Genomic DNA, 21,257 nt, shown 5'->3' with positions numbered 1-21,257 from the left:
GGCATCAAAAATGCCACGTTACAGTATATGGAACGTACACTCGACTCAAAAATGTGACGGAACAAAAACATGACTATAGAATAATAGTCCAGTCAATAGGAGTTTTTGCCCTACAAAAGGTGGTGTAGTAATGCTTTTGATATATGTTGTTTAGTTCCGGGCCCCGATGAAAAATCCAAAAGGTTGAAAACTTGTATTTTTCCGTAGCCCGTAACAAAACAACATACTCGTATATAAAAATCATTACTACTGCACAACCTTTTATGGAGCGCAAACCCATTTTTACTCTTTATTGACTCGACTGTAACAAGTTTTACATTCATTCATCAATCCATTCCATCATTCGACACATAAATTATTTATTAAAAGGTACATATAAATTTGAAATTGTAAATGTAAATCGCCTTTCGTTAGCATAGTTTGTCTCACTGCTATTAGTCATTTATTTGCACAATGTTTCTCTTTCCGTTTCCGTTTCTAAAGATATTCAAAATGGCAACTCGCTCGTTACAGGTGTTTACGACGTTATTCCTTTTCGCCGAAAAATTTTGATTTTTCTCAGGGTATATCTTGACTATATTCATTCACGATCTTGAAGATACTTTATACGGACACTTTATGTTCGGGAATTGTTGCAGCTATTATTTAAATTATACGTTATCAAGTCATTTTGTTGAGAGACGATTCAGTAAATCGCGCTGCTTCAAAGAGCGTTTAGCCGAGAAAAAGCGTCCGGAAAGAGTCTCTATTCGAGAGGACTGGTGTGATTGGCGAACGCGTAAACCACGTGATCGGCTCTATAACTCAAAGTCTATTCCCAATATTATCAATCACCGTTTTCACTCACCGCGGGAATATTCGAATCGTTACAAACTTTTACAAAGCTCCAGAAATTTCTCCTCCCTCTCTGTTCATCGAACACATGCACAACGTGCAATGTTACGTAACGGTCGTATTTAAGATTAAAAAAGGGAACAACCTCCTCATGGTTCTGCAAAAATTGCGCTCTCTATGTCAATGATTTGTTCGGTGGTTGATTTTCCGTTACCAAGTTTCTACATGCCAGCTGTTTTTACTCACTTCGGTTGATCTCGCTCTTTTCCAACGTGCCACGACGATCCTCGTTCAGTGTATGGCTGTTTTTCTTCCCACTCTGGTTGACCGGATTAATGGTGGTGTGCGGATGCCGAAAACGAGGGGTTCGCGGACATCGGTAGGTATACGACATGTAATAACCATGAAAATAATTGGAAGCAATAAAGTTGGCTTCGTGGGAGGGGCGGGGGGGGGGATTCGCGGAGACAGTCAAATCCTCCGATCGTGATGAAACCGGCTCCTCCTGCTCTTTTTACTCCAGTTCCAGGATATCCAGGATCTCGAAAACCTCCACCGAGATCCACTGTCAAAGTGGGAATATCCCAGGCGTCCCATACGTTTCATTCGGTGGTCTTTTAAAGTCTGAAACCACCGCCTCCCTCCCTGCTATCCCTCGGGATCGGGTAAAGTTTAGCGGAGGGTATAATCGATATAAGACACGTTCAATGGGCTTGAGAACGGGATAACTTTGAGCCTCGTCTATATACGTAAATGTATATAAAGGCTGAGCCGGGGGGGAGTGTGAGGGACCCGTGAAGGAGGAAGGAAGAGAGGGAGGGAGGGAGGGAGGGCGTAGGACGCGGGAAGATATCCTTTGCCAGAAACGAAGGGATTTATTGCTTCCGCTCCGCGCTGCCCTGAGCCCTTTTTTTTTATTATTTATTTATCGGTATTTTAACCCCCTCTCTCCAGTTTTTCTCCTCATTTTATTTCCCAATACGTATAATCGCTGTACGAAATCGGTGAGAATCGGAAAATCGATCGATCTGCGAATAAATATTACGATGTATGTGTGTACGTTATTGATTTATTATTTAAATGCTCGATAATTGTTTCTCTCGGGTGGAAATTTGACAATATGTAATATTTTGTACAATTCTTCTACACTTTCGGTGTCTTGTTTGATACCGGGAGCGGTTTGCGCCCATCGCTATTTGGCTATAATAACTTTTATCCGCCTATGTATCGGATGCCTGAGGGAAAAACGAGTTTGCCAATATGAGATTCAATAAAAATCGTGTACCTAAGTGATCAAAACTTTCAACATCGTGTATTAACAAAAGAGTGAAAGTATAACTGCCGTTTAACGGATGATGGGGAATACATCTCAGGTGCATTTCTGCATTGCTTATTAATACTTTTGTCTCTACTTCGTGAGAAGCGACAATAAAAAAAGGATTGATAATTATTGCATTGCTTGAAAAAAGTTTGTACTACAAAAAAAAGTTCCAAGTTTTTGCAAAATCAAACTTCTCCAAAGACAGTATTGTTCCGTTTTATTTTATATTTTTGAAAATTTCTTTTTTTTTTCCTTCCAGAATTGTTAATGGAAGTTACCAGTTACGGATATTATAGATTGGATTATTATTAAGGGATAATAATTAACGGCGTAGTGGCATTGATTTAAATTTTCAAACTTTCAGGTAAAGTTTGATAATATCTAAGGTCTTATGGTCGGGTCTATCAATTATTATCCGCGCATAGGGAAGGAAACTTCTCTGAGGTAGATATAACAATAGAAACTGCTTAATGAGAATCTGCAGAATGCATTATACATAACTATCTACACACATATATACGGAAATGCATGTATCTGTCCGTCTATCTATACTATTATACCTACATAGGTATATATAAATCGCAGAGTGAGAATGGATCGGAGATAATGAGTTTTGAATTAATTACTAGGAATATCATTAGCCGGCTAATTGTTAGCAGATCCTTTCACCCCCTACGTGTCTCAATTCTATCCATAACCCAACGACGAATTCTATGCATATATGTATAGTTGGCTAGAAATTCTATCACAGTATTATGTCGCATCATAGCTTTGATGAATATGTGCGGTATAATATCACGCATGTCGTTGCCAAATATTAATTCCGCGAACTTTATTTCCGGACATACAGAGTACCAATTTGGTTAAACACCGACAGGCATGACTCCCAGAGATAATCACGTATTCAGGGTTTCAATATCGTAATAACACATGAAAGGGAGAATTTTTGAATCATCATGAAAGGTCGCTGCGCTCATTAATTAATTTTTCGACTAAACGGCGAACCGGAATGACTTTCAGTCTGACTTAAAATAGCGAGAGTTGAATTTCTTTTGAAATAAAAATAATCACAAATCTAATGAATTTTTAATTATTTTTCAACATGAATTTGTTTAAGTTTAGGAGGTGCGTAAATTCGTTGGACAAATTGATCTGTGTTTGCGCGATAGAGACAAAAACGTATGATTGTGAAAGCGAGAAGTTACTCGGTGGCTGATTAATTATCTTTTAATTTTATTTCAAGCATCTGTTTTTTTTTTTTTTTTTTTTTTCATTTAGCGAAATTAATACACCGCGGGGTAAAAGTTTTGGGACAACGGTCTGTAAATTCGCTTCAGCCAGCCGTTATAAGATTAGGAGGGGTAGTTTTTTTCACGGGTAGTAAAACGCGCGGCGCGGTGCATCAAGAAAGAGATAGGAAACTCGACGTTGCATGGGGTAAGGTATAAGTAAGTAACTCAAGTATAAAGTAAGTGAAGTGAGTATATATAAGGTAAATAAGTAAGTAGGTAAGTAAGGGAGGGAGGGAGGGAGGGAGGGAGTATGGGACAAGAAGCCGAGAATAGAGACACTTTGTGTGCGCCTGTGGTATACATATACATAGGATAGCCGGCTGTTCGCGGAAATAAAGGAGGAGGCCAAACTTGCAAGCTCTGGGATAAGTTAAAGCGGAATTAATGTTAGTATTTTTTATTTTCACGCCCGGTGTATAAAACTCTTTGGATTTTGGTTTTATCAGAACGCGATTATCGCCAAGCTGCTGCCACTGCTCTGCTTCTGCTGCTTTTCTCTGCCTTCCGTTCTTCCAACCTTATTGTACCACCACCACCACCACCACCACCTTCTTCCTCCTCCTCTCCCCCTGACGTAATCATCCCCTAAGGGTCCCGCGACTTACCCACTCTGAAAACTTTAATCTTCAAGAACTTTCTCTCAATTTGTGTTTCCTAACGCTGTTTCAACTCTTGGAGTTGTTATTGTTACCCTCAACATTATCGTTATCATCATCATCATCATCACAGTTATTGCTATACCGTTTTCGTTGTTTTTGGATTTTTGTTTATTTATTTCCTTTGTTACCTAAAAATCTAATTCTATTACCGTGCTTAAAACTTTGCACCAGCATTGCGAGTAAAAATATGGGTAAAACAAAATTGGCGAAACATCGTTCGTTGAAATGGAACCTAGGAGCTGATATTTTGTATAAAAAATTGATAATCTGGCTGGACCAACTTTTGCGGGTTTGTAACATTGTTAAGTAACACAGTGAGAATGAAAATGAATCGTTATGATACTTACCACCAACTTTCGAATCTTCAAACGCCAAATAGTTGTGCAATTATTACAGCAGTTATTAGTCAAGGATGAATAGATCCCATTTCAAATTAGAAAACTCTGCAAAATACAGATACTTTTGAATTCTGTTATTTACGGACAATCTGCGAAAATTGATTATTCTCAGTAAGTTTATTTTTACCTGTTGTTAAAAGACATATCCTCGATCAACCATTGCTGCACATCGAATCCAGATAAATTTCTAGTTTTGTTTAGGACACAGTCCTCATCATATACTTACGTACTTTACTACGTATCGAGAGGTTATCTCGAAAGTGTATGCTCGTAGCGCGCGTGATTCAATTTTATTGATTTGGATTGGATGACATCCATGCTCGCTCGCTAGTAACATTTTTACGAAGTTGGCTACGCACATAAACTAGACGACGAGCAGGTCCTTTCAAGAAAATGTGGTATCGTTTAAGAGATTACTCGCTCGTGTGGCCCAAACAAAGTCCCACAGGATTTCATATTATAACTGTAGTATCTTGTGTCTAGTTCCTAGTTAACTCCTTAGATATATCCCTAGAGTTAAGTTGGCTAACCTTGTAGAGCGACGCAGAAGCTATCGCTCTCTTTCTCTGCTTATCGCCATGTTTGGATACATACGCTAAAATAAACCGTTTATAATAATCCTGAAACATCCATCTCTCAATAACCCTTCAATATATTCGAACGAATAATGTTTATTAACGAATGGCGGGCCTTAGCATTTCTTTACATTGAGCGTCTCGTTACGAACTGATGCCAGTTGCCGTCGGCCATAGAAGGTTTGTTATTCAGAGAGGACGTTTTATACAGATATGCGTCTAACTTGTCTATCGGACCTTGGCCTAACTATTTTGTATTCAGGTTACAACAAAAGCCTCTCGATATAACCAAGAAATAGGTTTTTCTCTCGGACGTCTTAACAAGTTCGACGGCCTTTGTAAAAAGAAAATTGATATTCTAATTGCTTTGGTCCTCCTGATGCGATCGGCCGATAAAGCGCCTGACCGAGTAAGAGGCTGCGTATCTAGTGTTTAATGTTTGGGCGCTGCAAAGGCTAATTTGCAGGCGGTTTAATTGTTGCCCTAGGATAATCGCAGAGGTAACATTATGGGGGGTGGGCAAACTTACCGTTACATCGTCGTTTCCTCGTCGTGCATCCGGGTCTCGCATCTATTGACTCCTCGCGGACTCTCTGAAATTTGCCAAGTTATAGCCAATTGCAGGTGTTTACTGTTTACGCAGGCGAACCGTTGGTGCGGACTCGCGTTCGCCTTTCGCCTTTCGGGTTCTCTGGCTGCTTCCAATCCCGGTGGAACAGCAGCGCCAGCAGGCTGATGTTAACGGTTAGGTACCCTGCTGGTCGGGTGTTTCTCAATTAGTAGAGTTGGAATTGCAGATTGACCGAAAGTTCAGCCGAGCGAATCCTCGCGCAACGAGTCGCGTAAGGGCGGGATATTCGGTTCCGATTTCAGTGAGAGTACTCGATTTTATATCATATCTTGTATTCCATACAGAAGAGGTCACTTGGTTCTGGAAGGTGGCGCGGATCCTACGTTTCTACCCAAGGCAACGCATTCACAGAGCCATCAAATGTATCCGCAGCCGATCGCTCATTTCGAGTGGAAAAATAACGCTACGCTAAGCTTGCGAATTCAACGGACGAGAATACACTGTATTTGACAGCCGATAAGAGAGAGAGAGGCGAAACGCCAAGGATTTTCTCCACTCTCACCCTCCGTCTTCATTTCTGTTATTGTTCTTATTTTTTCTTAGTGCCTTCAGGAGAAGAGGATTTGCTCAAAAACAGGCCACGGGATTTACTCGTTTTCAGTAAAAACTGTAAAATATAAAAGAAAGACGGACGTGTGTAAAAATTTTTCTCCAAGTTCATTGGAGCTGAAATAACACGAGAGCTGATTCGCGGCCGACAACTGCACGGCGCATTTGCCTTGAGTGGCTGCTCCATGGGGGAATAAATTGGCGAACAGTGTATAGTGAGCGGAATGGAGAGTACACGAGGGGATATAGTGAAGTTATGGAGTGTACGAAGGAGTTTGATGACTCGAGTGGGTGGATTCTGCAACGAGTCTCGCGCGGGGCGCAAGGGGTTACATAATTTTCTCTGATATCCAATTACTTATTAGGCATCCTATTTCCTACTCGGCATCTTGCATACTATGCATGCCACCTTATAATCGCATGCCGGAAACTTGTGAGTGAATTTTAGATGCAAGTTTAGGGTTTATAGATGCCTCGGCCATGCAGTTTTCCTTTTACGAGCTGAGAGTAATTAACACTGTACCAAGTTTTGCGGATAGAAATTTAAGGTGGGGAAATTCAATCAAAGTCTTTCCGAAGTCGCAGCAGCTGTGCACGGATCTGTGATAAATCCCTTTTGAACAATGTTCTTCTTCGTGGTTTGCAGGCATATCAGGTTATAATCACAATTCAAGAATTATTATAGGTTAGAATAAAGTAGTACAAAAGCGAAAACCTACCGGTGACACTGGACCTAATTACTCTGGTAACGTAGTACCAGCGAATTTCGGGTAAATTTATTCGCAATTTATATTCGAGCACCCAGCTCCTCTTGCGGCGAAGTGTTGTGTTGTACCTTACACCGCATGTAGATGTACCGCTTTAGTGGATGGCAACGGTCTTTAGGAACCGGAATCACTCTTGGATAGGGCAAGAAACACTTTGTGGTCTTGTACGTGAATTATAAACAAATTTGGTTAAACAAGGGTGGAAAGATTGCCGGCTGCTCGGAGCGGGAAACTCCGAAGATGCTGCGCCCTTTCTCCGTGTGCGCATCAGCTCCTCTACATACAAACAAGCCTTACCGCATATTACAACCCATCCACGTGGCGAATGGTAGGTACATAGCATGTTCTGTACATACGTATGTACGTAAATGCCTTACAGGGTTGTCTTAGAAGTGACAAAGTTCTGGTCTCGGCCAGAGTTAACCTTTCGCAAGTTTCAGTACCACCGAGAAGGGGGGCGGGGGGGGGGGGGGGGGGGGGGAGAGTGCAAACGCGCCTCCGTGCATCGTTTGCATGTGCATGACAGTGGCACAACGACGCTGCAGTTCTCTCATCGATTGAAACGCAGCGATAACTTTGATCACGGATCGATTAAAGTGACCAACTTCTTATTTTCACCAGACGAGGTGTTTTCCCCCGGCACGTTGTAGCCCATGTCAAGACGAAGCCAACGAGCTCTCGCTCGTCAATATCGGTCAAACCGTTCGCCAGATATCCTACTTTGAAGTCTGAAAGTGGCACTCGGCGCCGGCGCTAGTAGCCTTCACAAACCGCAACGCGATACGCTCGCTGATAGCGTGAAGTGGCGCTGCGGTTTGTGTCTGCACTCCGCTAGTAGCGAATGGCGCGGTGCTCTGCGGTTTGTGCAAGTGCTACTCGCGCTCTTCAAAGTCCGATATCTCCCGAACGGTTCGACCGATTTCGTCCAGCGAGAGCTCGTTGGAATCGTCTTGACGTCGACCGCAGTTTAGGCGTGGAGTTTTGATTGGAGAAAGTATCATTAATCACCTAAGTAAATGACGATCCATGTTCGTTTTGAAAGAGAAACTGTATCAGATAAAAAAAAAAAAAAAAAAAACAAACCGAGGAAACAGATTTTCACGGTAATATGTATGCGATTGTGAATTATTTCCAGTCTGAACAAGCCACCCTGCACATTATAGATATTCAGGTTTACGTCCGGATGCAGTCTGGTATTCTTGTGTTTATGTGTGCACTTGTGATCCCATGTAAATGTGTACGGTGAGGCATGTATAACGCGTACATACCTTATACATATGTAGTTACTGTCAGTAAACTTTGTACAACAGGCTTCTATGTGTGGAATGCGGCAGCTTGTTCTCCATTTATTTACATTACCACGCTTCTGTCTGCAAATCAAATTTTACACTCTGCATTCGCTGTAAGAACAAAATTTACATGAAACAATCTTGCAGCGAAGACGGAGTATCATGTTAATTCACTTGTCGGTAGAATATTTCGTTACAGTTATCAGTAATTACAGTGAAACTTTAATACTGCCAAAATCTAATCAGAGAGTAAATATTGGAGAATATATTCGTTGAGCACATTGTTAGTGAAATGTTGAGTAAGTGAATTGTTATTGCACTTTTTACATCAATTCGTACTCCACGATAGATATCCAAACGTGACGACGGCATTTTCATGTTGAATTGAAACTCGGGAGTAAATTTACTCAAGTTTCATTTATATTATTCTGCCACTCTCATTAGTCTTGTGGACATTTCATTTTCTTGTGCAGAGAACGGAAAAATCTGCACTGTAGAAAAGTTTGCCGAAAGAATAGCGGCGTGAGGCGAGTTTGCCCGGTGATCGAGGACCGGCGACTTTTTATTTTACTACCGAATCAAATCATCGCACTGCCAATCGATAATCGTTAATAACGTTAGCCCAAGTTGGATATAAATGAAGGAGGAGCGACTGGCGGGTGTCGAGAATAATTACTTCGTACTATTGCGGCGTAGATCATTCTCTTGAAAAATTTTTGTCATTTTTTTCCGTCTCAGTCAACTTCGTAGCTCTTCAATCAGGCCTCAGCGAAACTTCAATTTGTGCAACACGATCAATTTCGCCAATGCCGTGCTCTATTCATGAAATTTCGCGGTGACGGAGCAGCTTCGAACAATTGCAAAATCATACGTCACCGTCCGTCGTCTGCTTCCTGTGGCTTTGACACATTAGCGGAGAGCTACCTGTCAAATCATTTGATTAATTAGAGATGAACATTGTAATACCACCTTCGCCTGCTCATGTATGCGGGTGCTATTAAATCTTCCAGCTGAAGCCTGATCCGCCCATCAGCCCCTGCAGTGATCAGACATCGCATGCGTTTCTTTTTCATCCCTTTCTTCTTCTTCTTCTTTTTTCACGAGGATTGAAAGATCGCCTCCGATCTCATCAAGCCGTCGTCAGACTGTGCGGGTCGGACATTCACCCTCAATCGAAAACAAATATTCTGACAAATCTAACCCTCATCCGGCTCGGAATTTATTCGCGGGACTAATTGGTTCCCTGTTGAAGGGTTTTAAAAGAAGAAGAGGGAACAAATCTTGAGCTCAGTTGTTCCTTTCTATCAATGCTGTAGAATAAAACAACCTTCAGTTATCGGGGGAAAAAATTTGATTGATTGAAAATTGTAGCCCCTTCGTTTTTACTGTCCAGCTGTAATTACGGATCCCACCGCTGGCACCAAAATATGCTCATGTTTTCCTTTTCTCTTTTACTACAATTTTTAGCAGCTCCACAGGGCTTTTGAGATCTTCGCCAATTGTTTCGATGTACCAAAGTCGTGTTTCACAAGCCTGAGCGTAGAGTTTTTTGCCAAACAAGTTAAGAGAAAGTGAGAAAGGCCGGTGGGAGGAAAAATATCACACATCAACGCGCCGAAGCATGCTGAGGCAAAAACAAAGATAAAAAAAAGGGGGAAAAAAAAGAAAAACATTAGGGCACGAAACAGTAGCGAACCGTTTAAGCATGAAATGCGAAATCGATGAAATGGTTGTGAATTTTTGCACGGTTTGCTGCCGCTTGAACCGTCTACGCTTGAGATGTAGAAAAGTTTCCGATTCACGGGTGTCTGGCAATCAGCCCCTGGGTTCCAGCAGGAATAAACGGACGTCGCGTCAGCTCCGTATTCACTGCACAGAGAGTTCTTGCCACTTAGCCCCGTCGCAGAATCCAGAACCAGTAGGATATCATCCTCTGCGTTACACCAAGTGACGAATGAATCCCCCCTCTCCTCCATTTTCCAACTCCACCATCGATCCTGGAACCCGTATTTCAATCTCGTTTCCATTTTCTCCGTCTCCGTCTTTGAATCACCGTCTCGACCTCCAATTTTACCGATTAATGGTTTTTTTTTCGAAGCCGAGAAACAGCCCTCAATTTTTGAACTACGGCTCGTCACTGAAAATGGCAATGATTGATTTTGGAAGACGGCTTTTTTCGGTACACTTTCTCATCCGATGGATCGAGAAATTCAAACCAAATACACACACTGACCGTGAAACGAGGTGGCGTCGTATGGTGAACAGAGTCGAATCCCACCACTCCCCTAATTGAGATCTATAGCCCGGGATTCCGAGGGTTCAGGGCAAGGTTTAGGGATCGGGGCTTGAATGTAAAACAAAGAGAATCATTTAAATAAAAGTAAGATTAGTTTGGCTACGAAAACCCTTTGGGAGTCAAGGGTCAATTCATCATTTGGATATCGAGAGTTTCCTTCTAATGCAAATTTGCGATCATTGCAATGCGTTGGAAGAGAAAAATAATCGAGGGAATTTCGGAAGATGGTAAATTCAAACTTATAGTCATGTTCCGGATGCACGGGCAATTTTTATCCACAGAATTCTTTCGTCGTCATTCTTGCTTAACTTCGTAATCAATTCGTTTGTAAAAATGATTTTTCGTAAGATTGGTCGAGTGGTTTCTCAATATGAATTTTAAGGAAAATTCAAACAATCACACCTACACAATTTACGTTCTTATAATCGACGTTTTCAAACAATTATGTACCTACCGTTAATTGCCGGGTGCAGTTATTAGCATCGAGAAGTTTCGTGATGACTATCTTTCCTCTCTGCCAATTATTTCATTACGATTTTTTTTCGTTCTGTTTCAGTTTCATCCTTGTGTAACTCGAATCCTTTAATTTCCTTTCATTTACGTCGAAAAAAGTGTAGGTCAATCTCGCTACTAAACCGTCACGTAATAATCCAATTTTGATTGTTAAATCCCGTTCTGTTATTGGATTTTCATATACGCACCACACACTTACAGAAGTGTCAGATGAATTTCACCTCACAATTGCGCCCGTTTCAATCTGCGTCAAAAACGAGAGGACGATTTTTTCGTTCTCCCTTTTTCCAATGGCCGTGGAAAATTGTTTACAGCCACGTTTCGTTTGCAAATTTTTGGGTGTTAATCCCGCCTCAAGGCGGTTTATAATCAAGAATATATAAATTATTATGCTAACAGAACTTGGGGGAAACAACTCTTAAAGGGTACCGACTTAATTCATCGAATCAATCTTAATCAACGGCTCGGTAACCGAAAGCAGAAAGGGTGAGAAAGAGCGAGAGAAGGGGATGAGAGAGAGGAATCAGGAAACTCTTGAAAGCTTAAGCTGAACGGAAATTATGCGGGATGATATGATAAAATGTTATCAGCATTATGTGACCGCGAGTTCAAGAAGCTGTGCGGCGGGAAATAAAAGATGAATTAAAGCGAGAATAAGATACGAGCTATGAAGGTACAGATTATCGTGATGATGGATGTAACATTTTTATTCCCAAATTTCTTTTCACTTCTCATCCTCTTGCTGGTTTTCTTCCATTCACTGTTGGTTCCTTTCTTTTTTGTTTCTTCGCTCTCATCATCTGATGGTGATTATTCTGCATGGGGTGCAAAAGTACGTTAATGCTAATTTTAAAGCTTACGATTGTAATTACCAGCAATGAAAATCTTCCTTGATGTTTCAACAACTCGAAGAAAGAAAAGAAAGAATTTTCCTTCGGTCATGAGTTTTTTTTTTTTTTTTCTCTCGTTCCATTTTATTGTAAGGGTTTATACAAGTCTACGCACAATTTTCTTTACGCGAAAAGAGTAACTATGAACTATATTTCATTTTGGATATCCCTGGGATCCTGTGGAAAAGAAAACTTCTTCTGTTTCAGTATTTTGTAAAAGTAATATTTGTATGAAATAAAAAACAAAACAAAAACACGAAATGTATAAAGCTCGTAGAATAATGAAAACTTGAAAATGATGGTATTCGCAAAAATAAAAATGTAGACTTGGATGATAATTCACCACTTTCTGTTTTCGAAGAAGAAAACAAATAATATAATCTCGAATCGCGGAGGAAAATAGAGAATGAGAAAAAGAGTCAGGTACTATATCTAAATGTAAACGAAAATGAATCGATTCGAAATCTCTATACGGAGTTCTATATATGTACAGTGGCTCGTTTCGAGATCTGATAAAATAGATTTCGCAGCAGTTAATGGATTCGTTGAATAATTACACCCACACACCGACAGAATCCGCGCCAGTTGGTTTTCCTCTCGTTTTTTCCTTTTCGCTTTGGGTACTCTCTCTTGGGCTTTGGGAAAAGGTGCGGAGAACTTCTAGGCGCTATGACGATGCCGAGCACACAGAACCGAATTCAGATGAAAGAGCGTAAGGGTGAATTTTCAATCCTACTCCAGGTTGAATTCTGAATTTACCTCGGACGCGAATTCCCAAATCTGTCGAGAGGCGCGGGTATTGGTTGGTTGGTTGGTCGGTTGGTTGGTTAGGCGGTTGGTCGGTTGGTTAGGATGGAATGGGATGAAAACACGACTGTATTTTCTGCCTCGAGCTCCGGCTTTTCGTCCGTCCTTCACCGCTTCTCCTCATCCCCCATGAGAATTGCTATGTAAACGAAAACACGTTTTAACAATTCGTCAATTCAAAGAGTTTCTTCTCCCCGTAGAACCGGGAATATCTCATGCGGCAATCTTTGTCGCAAACGTCTCTTCTGCATGACAGTTTTCTCCCTTGCAGAGGAAAGCTCCGATTCCACGGAGCTTGAATTCTAATTTCCTTATACGCTCCAATCCACAATCTGGCTGAAAATTATGTCTGCTCTTAGTTTAGTTTTCCAGATCTGTAGTCAATCTTCTGTTCTTCATTAAGGGAACCGGTACAGTTTCGTAAAAAACTAGCTGGATAAACATGAAAGTTTAGCCTAATTCACGAAATTGTCCAACCGCCGCACATTCTGGAAAAAGGTTTGTGTCTTAGCTGAGTGTCGGTAAGATGTCGGTAACAGGAATTTGTATCCAGAACTCTCCTTGTTTATCTGCTCCGAACAGCTGAGTTTAATTTGTCTAGAATTGCTTTGGTTTTTGATCAAAATTCTGTTTACGTCAAGACAATTTTCGGAATAAAAATCTGGTCTCGTGCCAATTTTTCCCACACCGATTGTTCAGTTGATCTTTTCGAAGCCTTAGATATCTCGACGAACCATTCCTCGTCATACGATTTTGGGAAGTTGGAAAGCAAACATTTTTTTTGACCAAACTATTTACGAATTGGTGAATTTTATTTCACGTTTCAAATATGGATCATTGATCATAACTGTTCACAAGATTTTTTGTTTGTTGAGGAATGGTTCATCTAAAGATGTGAGGCTTCGAAAGGATGAATTGGCCATCGGCGTGTAAAACTTCTTGCATTAAAAATCTTTCCTCTATGTGTAATGAACTTTGATACATACTGGCCTTAGTATTACTGAATAATTGCCTTCGCACTCTCCAGTCATCAAAAAATTAACAAATGCAATTTCATTCAGACTGCAATTCCTGCAGCGGTCCACCTTCTCGACTAATTCATTTCGTTCCTCTCCTCCGTATTCATGTCAACTTGGTCACGTAAAGCTCTATAGGTACGTATCTTCTTGAGTCATGCCACTACCTGTGAAAATAAAGAGAATGAAAAAAAGAAGAATAAACGAAGAAGAAGAAGAAGACGAAGAAGAAGAAGACGAAGACGAAGAAACTACAGTGGATACGGTGGTAGACCGGAAGTCATTCCTTAATGAGTCGTGTTATTAAAACGGCAGTAAAAAGGTGAAAGGAAGAGGAGCCAAGGAGACTCCCTCAGGGTAGCGAGTAGAGCCGTAGCGTGCAGGGTGGGTGAAACAAGAGTGGAGGAAAAATAAATAAAAGGTATAGTATGTACAAGTGAGTGAAAGGAAAGGGCTGCCGTACAACGAGGAACGAGAAACGGACTCGGCTAACGAAGGCAACGTCTTCACGGTACTCCTCCATACCATTTTCCTTCGTTTCTTCTCTTTTTGCTAACAGTTCTCTCATTTTTATTTTTATTTTTGGCTCTTCCTCTCTTTCCTTCTTCCACTTCATCTTGGTCTTCTTCTTCATCATCTCCTTCTTCTTGATGGTTCTTCTGCTTGTAGCTTACTTGCAACTGCGCCGAGACACTTTATAGACTACCTATCTTTTGTTTCTACGCCACACCACATGAGAAGAAAGTACACCAAAAGCTCGGTCCAGAATTTTCAGGTTACAACACGACTTGTAATACCAAACGAGAAACTGGCAAATAAGAGTTAAAATATATACATCAGACTGCGCGTAGAAAATTGTCACATAGATTTTTGATGGCTTTTGAAAAAACAAACACAGCCAAGCTCAAATCACACACCAGTGAAAAATCATAACGACCACTTCCTTTTTTTATTTCATGGGAGAAGGGGAAACTCTCTTTTCCTTTTTCTGATCGAGAATGACTTTTCTCGACTTTTTCAATACTCGATCGTAATTATTGCGACACAATGCAACCTTTTATAGATCAAGTGCGAAATACGCGTCTTGTTAGATTTTGAAATTAAATCGCAAAAATAAAATACCTATGTCGAAGAGTTGTGTCATGTCACTCTTAGCCTGTTTCTTTTGTGAATATCATCATACTTTAAAAATCTTTTAGTGATCAGCCTGATGCTCCGAACGTATGACGAGGAATATGATCGATAAGATGCAAAATATCGCGTCTGGAAAAAGAGAGGGAATGATGTGACTGCATGTAAGCTGCAGGAATGGATCATAAATGCGACTGGGAATTTTTATATGGAAGAAAATTAGGTGTGCCTATATATATATATATATATATATATATATATATATATATATACGTATGTATGTATGTATGTATGTAACCGATAAACTTCATCCTATCTTTTTTTCGCATTTTCAATTTTCCTTCTGGAGAACGGATAGCTTATATAGAACGGAAATCCCTATAAGAGAAGTCGGAATATTCTCGTCCCGCGATGGGAGAGATTCGAACATTTCTCTCTCCCTTTCCCATTCCCACTTCTCTCGCCTTCTATCTCTCACACCCTATCGATCTTTATATGTATTCTATTTCCACGACGTGACAAACAGCTCGTGCCAAAAGAACTCGTTAGTGATTTGGCACTCCGTGTGCAAATCTCACCCTTGCACGTTTAAGCATATACATACATGTAAGGTACGGATCTATGTATGGTAAAACATGCAACGGAAAACGTTGAATTTACGTATGGACACGTTATATTTGTTTTGCATTTACGGGTAAACATTGGAATAAAAATGAGGAAAATCAAATTGAGAACAGAATGGAATATACAACGTGTGATTTATTTTTGCCAGGGGGCTTAAAATCTCTCGGTTGGATATCGTTTAAAAAAAAAAAATTCTGATATGAAATACGCGTATTACCGTGCAAAGGAAATCTAAATATGAAAGGCAAATAACGAATATTAAGGTAATAATAATGATAACGACAGTATTGTCTATGATCATACAATGCTACAATCATGCTCCGTTTTATCTTCTGCCTTCGGAGATTTTTCATAACAAATGTAGTTAATTACTTGTAAAGAACGAATGAAACTGTAAATACAATTAATTTGACTTAATATCTGAGATTTTCTCGTTAAATTTTTTTCAAAGCTATTTCGTTATCAACGATTAATCCTTATTGTTTATTTTCATTTTTATTTTTAACATTTTATTACACGGCTCAAATGCTGGGTAATCATAGCGATGAAAATGAATAAAAGAATCTTTGCAAAGATATGCATAATTTTCAATTGAATATAAGTTTCACTTGGGCACAATCAATTCCTCAACGTATTGTTAGTGCAACAACTGATTAGGGATGTGGAATTTCTTTTGTATGATTTCCCTTTCACCACTCGGTTGGAAAAAGTCTGCGTTTCGTAATGCAAATGTATTTACATAACTTTTCTTCTTACAGATTATTCTTTTTTTTCCTCATTCGTCTTGTAAAAAATTTTACGAAAATGATGAAGTATCTATTTAAAATATACATATACTCAGTGAATTCCTAACGACTGCATGTTCCGTCATCCTACTTGATTAATGGACACCCTCCTATATACAAACTGAGAGCAAATGTTTGCCAGGGTTACCAACCATACATAACCTCAAATATTGTAACAGTTGCGAGTTGAGCAGAACTGCTACCAAAAGCTGTTAAAATTTTTGAGGTTAGAAACAGTTGGTAAGCCTGGCAAAGAGCTGCATTCGGCTTGTAGCGCATGCGCATTAAATTTTAGCAAAAGACTAATATATATTATATACATTAAGGTGGTTCTTACTTGGGGATAGAAAAAAATTTCATTTTCGTACATTATAGGTATTCATTTATTTATTTTTACTCAATTTACTTTTATCGTCTGGGGAGATTTTAGGCGTTAGAAAATTTTGTCCATAAGGATTTTGCCCGGAAAATTTATTCAGGGGAAAATTTTGTTAATTTAGAAATTTTCAAGGCTTGTACCTATCATTACAACCAACAACACTGCCAAGCTTCAAATCAGTCCCTTAATTTGTACCAAAGTCATAAAAAACGAAATGAATAGTTATAAAAACTAAAATTATTTAAAATTTAAAACTGATTTAAGACAGCTTATGTCAGAGGCACGCGTTCCAGTTGACGTTCAGGCATAAAACTTTACATAGAATTTTTTCGTATGATTTGGAACAGATCTGGGAGGCTTCCCAATGAAAATTTTTCCTACCTCCGAACAAGGACCACCCTAACATATATATATACATGTGTATGTATGATACTGCAGTAGCAGAAGTGGCGGTAGGAATGGCGGAGCGAAACCGGGAGAACATTGTCGGAAAGGTATAATAAAACGATATGTAAATCCTTCATATATCCTCTATTACCATCCTTGAACCGTCGGTATAAGCTACCAGCTCCTTTGCATAAAATTTTTGTCTTTTACCTCATCCTAGTAGGTATAAGGTATGAGGTATAAGGTATACATATGTATATGTATAAGGTATTCTCGGGAGGAGTTTCTAAGATTGCCTCCAGACGTGAAAGACGGACCTGATTTCCTCCATTTCCCTCCAGCTCTCTTCATCTTTATCTCTTCTTGCCTCGGCATTGTTTGTCTCTGTATGAAAAGTAAATAAATAGATAATAAATCTACGAAGTGAATTCTGGCGTGGAGAGAAAGTGGAAAAAAAAAATGAAAGAAAAGTAACAAACTTATGTGTATGTGTACGGAAAGTACGCGGGTAAACGAACAAATGGCGTTTTTCGTGAAATTCCACACCCACGCGTCAAACCTGAGGCTGATTGAAAAGTGAAAGGATCTTTTTTAAATATTTTTCTTTCATTTATTGAATCCCCTTACATTTTTCTACCTCATTTTCTCTGTATGTTTTGACTCGTGTTATCTTTCCCCCGTTTCATATCTTCGAGCCTGTGAATCGGCATCGCGGTGCACAGTCTCTCGGAAAAAGTTTCTTGACGAAGAATCGAGCGAACGAAATAAGGCTTTGAAGATACTTTCGACCAAAGACTGTCAAGATGAATTCAATCAACGCATAGATTGAAGGAACAAAAATCCTTCCAAGTACACGAATATCGAATTGTCATCGTTATAATTTTTCAATCTCAAAATTACTTCACTCACTTCATCCAGTTTCCATAATTTGTTGCAGATAATTTTTTTACATCATAGAATTGTCAATAAAAATCGCCTGCGGATGAATTCGTTTCAAAAGATTTTCAGTTCGTCGTAAAATCACTTTTTGGATACAGATTACACGTAATTGACGAGATTGAGCTTTCTTGAAATAAAATTTGAAAAAAAAAAAAAAAAACATACCTATTAACATTATGGAGAATTCATTTCAGTCGATTTGCAGAGAATCGCCCAACACGAAACAATTTATAAAACAGAAATTGTAACGAATCGCGTTTCAACAAATAATTTGATTGTGATTTTTTTTTTGGATAAAATTTGAGTGTTCGAGGCTTAGAATTATTTTAATTATTGTTTTTCTTCTGTTTTAGCAATTTTTTACCGGACTGTACGCCCAGAGCGCATCTTCTTTGGGAAGGGAATTCCAGGTACGTGACGTATAGAGTAGATTCCCTGATATACGAACTGTCATATTTTACGATCAAAGATCTTTCACTTTTTTAACAGCCGCTCGTAAAAACGTAGCTAATGTATAAGTTTCCCGATGTGCGAAACCGCATCCGCGGATTTGTGTCTGCACGAAAGCTCGCCGAGCTTCGGGGCTGCTTCTGTATCGTTATATCTATGTATGAGATATACGAAATCGCACTCGAGTCGCGGATATACCTGCAATAAATCTCCAGGTTTGTACATATACACAGTTGTACCGACGCCACGGATTCACCCAGATATCTTATACATACATCTCGTCGCCTTTCCAGCTTCCTTAATTAAAAACTCGGCCACCTCTTCGCGCCAGCTACGCGTGCTAAATTTCCACCACGCGATACTCGCGTTTTTTCTCTTTGGACAGTCCACTTGAACCAGACGGCGTCGAAACTTTAGCTATTCAAAATCTACGAGGCGTGGATTTCACCCTGATAATCAGACGCGAAGAAGTCAAATGATGCTCATTTTTTGTTTTTTTTTTTTAAATATTTATCACGAATACTTTATTGCTTGTGTCTTACTTTTAGTCATCTAACAAGGGTCAAACTCCCTTCACCTTTTTGCTGTTGCGAAGAATTTAATTTTGAATGTTTAACTGCATTCTAAAAGGTTGTTTAGAAAATTTAATCGACACCGATTGTTTGAAAAAATTGAAATCAGTGAGGGTGGTATTTTTTATTTTGTGGTATCGATTTTCAGGAGGCTTTCCTACTAAATAAAACCCCGGAAACTGAAAAAATACAATCGGGATATACGAAGACAAACAGCTGAAGAAACAGAGCAAAATTCTCCCATTTGCCAGTTGAAACTTTTGAATTCGTTCAGAAAACAGTGCAGTTGTTGTTGGAATTTAATTCTGTTAACCAAATTCGATATTTCGAGTTGCAACGTTACTCATCGAAGTGAAATAAAATCATCTCTTTGTCTAATCTTCGACTTGCATTAACCAAGAAAAATTGTTTTCCGAAAAGTCAAGTTTCTCACAATTTTTTACTTTTACGGTACGGCGAAGAAGAAAGTGTGATAAAAGTCCGATACTGTTACCAACCGTTGGTAAGTAAAATATTCAACTTCGTTTAAATTTTTCAACGTTATGAAACTGCGTACAATACGAATGATAGAAATTGATATTAAATCAGGGCGATTATTAATCGAGTCCCGCAGTCTAATATATCAATCGCCGGCTGATATCATCAGCTAAATCTAATTGGAGCAGGGTCGCGTTGTTGTGGGCGTCAAGTGTAGGCGAGGGGTTGTCCTGCAAACCGTTTCAGAATTCGCCCGACTCAAATCGATGCAAATTCCAGACTGACCGGATGCGACAAACACGAATGTCATTAATTATGCATTTAATTACAACCCCGCGATACAGCTACATGTCCTCCTCTCCCGCCGTGTGCGGCAGTCGCCCGAAGCTAAACCCAGAGGGTAAAACAGGGACGTAGGATGGGAGCCGGCCGGCAAATTATGCTTCAATAAAGGACCGGTCGAAAGGGCAAACGGAATCCGAAGCGATTCACCTGTCACGACGGCTACCGAAGCTTTGTTTTTTTTTTTTAATTGTTTATTTACCAATTTTTTTATCCCTCCTATTTTTTTTTTTCTACCTTTTCACGTTCGTTTCGATTCCTTCCGCCAGAGGCGGTTATATGAACCGATGAAGCATTCATCAAAACGGATTATTGAACTAATAATGCCCAGATGTGCTTGGAATTTAATATTGAAATTCTGATTTTCCCGTTAACAAATAACTGGTTAAACGCTGTTTTATAATATTAACGTTTACTATTGACTGCATACTACGAGATAAATTTTTTAATCAGTGATCGCTACACGATTTATCATCTATACCGAGTTTGTTTTTTTTTTTTTTTGTCGCAGAGTTCTGAAGTAACGTATCTTTATTCAATTCATTCGAACAATCTCAACTTACATTTTAGCTGTCCTTAAAGTTACCTCATCATCGGATCCAAGACGGTTATCAACAAATGATAACCTGACTGATCAAGCCTTCATTCAATCAAATTATTTAACAATTTTTTGAACAACTAATTTTTACTTCCGACCGATTTCTCATCATTTGTCAACACAATTTCGTAAGCTTGTATTCATCGAAAGTTTTCATCAATCTTAAACTTTGTACAAAATTTTCAACGTCGCATAAAATTTTCACCACCCTTTATCACCTCGTAAAATGTTTAACAGTATCAAATTTTTCACAAAATTATCAACGATTATCAGCAATCTTTATCTCTTCAGAAAATCTTTCACCTACTACTTTCAACGAATCAGAAAATTTTCAGCAATCTTCAACTTATGAAAAAGTTCTCCACTTCTCACAACATTTTCAACAAATTTCAACCGATAAAAAAATTTTCAACGACTTCAGCTGTTCGACAAATTTTCATCAATTCTCAACCAATCGGAAAATTCTCAGCAATCTTCAACTTGTCAAAAAGTTCTCAACTTCTCACCAAATTTTCAACAACGTTCAGACAGTCAAAAAATTTTCAACAACTCACCGTCAATCGGAAAATTTTCAACAATCTTCAACCTACCGCAAAGTTCACAACTTGTCGCAAAATTTTCAACGATCTTCAACCGATCAATAAATTTTCGACAATATTCAACGATATTCAAATTAAAAATGAAACATAATTAAAAACTCTCAACTATACTTAGGAGCAATAAAAAAAAAAAAAAA

At 39.2% G+C, this 21,257-nt stretch overlaps 1 protein-coding gene across 1 annotated transcript in view; it reads left to right on the top strand.

Annotated features, from left to right (window-relative positions):
- LOC124182618 overlaps positions 1–21,257 on the top strand; it is a 203,801-nt gene that overhangs the window by 24,155 nt on the left and 158,389 nt on the right. Inside the window, exon 2 of the mRNA XM_046570113.1 lies at positions 18,436–18,492. The gene's annotated coding sequence lies outside the window, so the exon portion shown is untranslated. The remainder of the gene's footprint in view (positions 1–18,435; positions 18,493–21,257) is intronic.

The sequence above is a fragment of the Neodiprion fabricii genome, chromosome 5, assembly GCF_021155785.1.
Source record: "Neodiprion fabricii isolate iyNeoFabr1 chromosome 5, iyNeoFabr1.1, whole genome shotgun sequence".
NCBI lineage: Eukaryota > Metazoa > Arthropoda > Insecta > Hymenoptera > Diprionidae > Neodiprion > Neodiprion fabricii.
This window is presented reverse-complemented; position numbering and strand designations above follow the sequence as displayed.